Here is a 4,079-nt window from a genome sequence, read left to right on the forward strand (position 1 = left end):
ACGTGACTGGGGAGGACCATAATTGACTTATGGACGCTTTCCAAGATGGGCTTGTACAAAGGTAGACTTAGGCCGCTGGTTCAGGAGGAGTCCACGACCAAGACACTAGAGGAACTTGCTATAGAAGACAAGTAGCATCGGTCTACTTGTACAAGGACTCCCATGCATGTACCGACTCGGGTTCCCATTGTAAGCCACGTGACCTCCCTTAATAAGGTGGCACATAAGGATCTCTAGAGGATAAGCAATAGACAAGGGATAGAGACCTATGAGAAACCCTAGATGAAACTCGTGTTAGACCTAAACCTAGGCTAAGTCGTGGGACACATTCTAACATCTATACAATCAATAATAGCAGAATTAGGAAGTATGACTTTACCTCTAGAGCAAGGGTCTGAACCTAGGTAGATCGTGTAATGATCCTGCTCCTGGTATCACTCATTGACTTCCTACCCCTATTCGTAAGTCATTTCGTGATGGAACATGTCATGAATTTACCATGACATTTTGTGCCCACAATGGGGCTCGAGACATCCAGAGTTGAGTCCCATGCTGGAGCTCTTGGCGGGGTCAGCTCGACATTTGTTGTTGGCAACTTCATCTAGTTTGGAAGCCTCACTTTCAACAAAGATGACTCCACTAGCAACCCGCTGCTAGTGATCCAACTAGCGGTACAATCATCACGATTGGCGGTATCAACATCTTCATCGGCTACATCAACACCACGGAAGAGGGTAGTGTCAGATCTAACACCGACACCGTCTACCCTGACGAGGAAAACAACATCAACGCATCTAGAAGCTACACCGAATCGATCTACCCCCTCTTCGATGATGAGTTCGATGGTGGGTTGGAAGATGACAGGAAATCGTTTTCAAGCGGGCATATGATTCATGTAGGAGTTTGCATGGCCAATGAAGACATTGACCCCTAGCCACTCCCATCGACGCCTCCCACGCAACTCAGCGAGCGACTGAGATCAAAGCAAGCCCACCGCCCTGAAGTGCAGAGCTCGGGATCCAACTGCGACTTGTGAGATACTCTCAATAGTCATCAGATTGTGTACCAAGCACACCTAGGACAAAGGTGTTTTGGTGCATCAGTCTTGGAAGAAAAGTTCCCGGATATATTCAAACCACCACGGGACGTCGAAAATACGATGGAAGGGAAAATCTGATTGACTGGTTGGAGAACTACCAGATCGCCATGTCCATCTAGGACAAGAGCGTTATGATCCCCCGCTATATGTCATTGATGATGAAGGACCCAACGCACACTTGGATCTTCGGCTTGCCTGCCAATACCATACACTCATGGAAGAATAAGCGAGTTTTCGTCGGAAATTACAAGCCCCTGATAACTCTTGCCTACTTTGAGTGTTGCGTCTTGACATAGAATGAGTCCAGGCAGAAGTATCTCGCTCGGTGGTACGAGCTTTACAGCTCGTCCGCTGACATCAGGGAGGAATCTGCTCCGAGGATAAACTTTAGAGGGGCAGCCCAAAGACCATTGAATATTTGTTCTCAATTGCCACGAGGTACACTTGGTCAGATAAGACTCACGACCTAGAGGATGACGATGATGATGTCAAAGGGAAAAAATAGGAAGGGTGGAAAGAACACACCAAATAACAACCCGCCCAAGGGAAATGACAATGACAAAAATAGTAACAAATGCCAAAGTGACAACTCACACGTAGTCGCCAATGTCAACACAAATGACAAGCAAGATGGTTACAAGGGCCCACGGTGCAATGGCAAGGGCGGTTTCACCCAAGAAGTCATGTAGAACCTTTGCAAAGCAAAAGGGAAAAGGATTGTGCCATGAGGTAGAATCGACCCGCTACTATAAGAAGCAAAAGGGCAAAGATAAAGAAGCCGCAGGTGATGACAATGAAGAATATGAAGAGGACAAGGGTTCTTTCATGATTCTAGCTAGTTTCCGTTGGCAAGAAAAGGAGAAGCACATCGACCATGTAGTCAACGCGATAGTCCATGTTGTGCCACACATCCCCATGTGGTTAGAGCAGGACGTTACCTAGACCGAGGCGGACCATCCCCGGAAGCTCGATGACCCCGGGGGACTTCCATTGATCGTCAACATACAATTTCACGTCTTCTGCCCCTCCAAGATCTTGATGGACGAAGGTAGTGGCATCAACATCCTCTACTTGGAAACCTTCAAGCAATTGAAGCTCCGAGTCAAAGCTCTACCCATCCAACATGACTTTCCATATTGTCATTCCTGGAAAGTCGGCAAAGCCTTTGGGCCGCATCGTGCTAGATGTTAGATTTAGCTCAAAGATGAACTTTCATAAAGGGATGCTATAGTTCGAGGTGGTAGACTTGAAGAGTCCATTTCATGCGGGATATTCGGGTGTCAAGTGTATGCCAAATTCATGGCCCGACCCTGCTATGCATAATTGAAGCTCAAAATGTTGGGCCAAAAGGGGATCATCACCATCAAAGGCGACCTCATCAAGGCTGCTAGTTGTGATAAGGGTGGCTCCATGTTCACGGAGTGAAACATCAACTCGGAGACGCTCACCGAGCTCAAGAAAAATATGAACCCTACAAACATGTCACCATCAAAGAGGCTAGTAGAGAATCTGACTCCCACGTTTCTGTCGGCAAGACATGTGAAGCGCATTGCCATGGGCGGGAGTTATCCGTAAAAGGGCGAGCATCTAAGTGCACCTTAACAACCAATAGGAAAGAGTGCTCGTCGAGTTCCTCCGTGAGAATCAGGACGTCATTGCATGGAAGCCATCTGATATGCTTGGTGTACCAAGGGAACTCATTGAGCATAGTTTACACGTCAACAAGGATGTGAAGCCGGTCAAGCAAGCGCTTCGTGATTTAGCGGACAAGTGACACCACACCATCGATGAAGAAATCGCCCGGCTCCTAGCCATCGGCTTCATCGTGGAAGTCTTCCACCTAGATTGGTTGGCAGGCCCAGTCGTGGTTACATAGAAAAACGACACTTGGTGCATGTGTATCAATTACACGAGCCTGAACAAGGCATTCCTCAAAGATCCATCTGCCCTCGGATTGATTAGGTAATCGATTCCACAACTGGTTGTGAGCTACTGTGTTTTTTGGATGCCAAATTAAGGTTACCACCAGATCGATTCCACAATATGGAGACCTTGTCATATGGCGCAATCTTTCAACGGCTGAGTCAACTTATTCACCGTTGTGTTGTGAAGCTTGCATGGTTGGTTTTTTGTGACTTGCGAGGTGTATTCTATCCTAACTCTACACCTTCGGCCTCTGTAACCTCCTTGCTTGTCACTGCATTGATGTTGGCGATTACGCACGAGTAGTATGCGCTTGTTGTTGTTGCTCCATTGCCATTATCGTTACTGTTGTGGGTATACTTTATGGGTATATCAACGACATGGCCTGGATCCGGCAAGCCCGGGTGGCCCACCGACGGTGATGGTGGCATGTGGCCCATCAGGCGGCCCAGTTGCTGTTGATCGTGAAGGATGAAGTCTAGCCCAGGAACGAGGAGCCGGATCTTAACCGACCTACGAAGGAGGCCGGATCCGTGGAGGCCCATAAAGTATCCGGATCCAGCACGGCCTAGAAGGAAGGCGGATCCTTGACGTACACGGCAAGATATCGTACCGTAGTTAGGTAACTTGTATTCCGGCTAGGACTCTCCATGTAAACCCTAGATCCGTGCGCCTATATAAGCCGGATCCTGGGAGCCCTAGAGGCACAACCACAACTCATTGTAACAACGCGAAAGCACCCAGATAATTCTAGACAAGCAGCAGTATGCCCTGTCATCGTGCAGGTGTTCCGAAGCTGGGTAACACGCGTACCACCGTCCCGTGTGCACTCCGCCCTATGGCCCCTACTTCTTCTCCCCCTCGTGAGGATCCCTCCTCCGGGGTACCGTCGAATAGGCAACGACAGTTGGCGCCCACCATGGGGCCTGCGGCGTCTGGAGGCCGGAACCGGGAGGGTTCCGCCATGGGAAGCTTCGACGATACAATCGCTGTGGGGCGTGTCCTTTACGCCGGAAATCTGCCGATCGTCCCTCCGGATGAGTGCTGGATTCCAGCT

This window comes from Lolium perenne, chromosome 2 (assembly GCF_019359855.2).
Source record: "Lolium perenne isolate Kyuss_39 chromosome 2, Kyuss_2.0, whole genome shotgun sequence".
Lineage (NCBI taxonomy): Eukaryota > Viridiplantae > Streptophyta > Magnoliopsida > Poales > Poaceae > Lolium > Lolium perenne.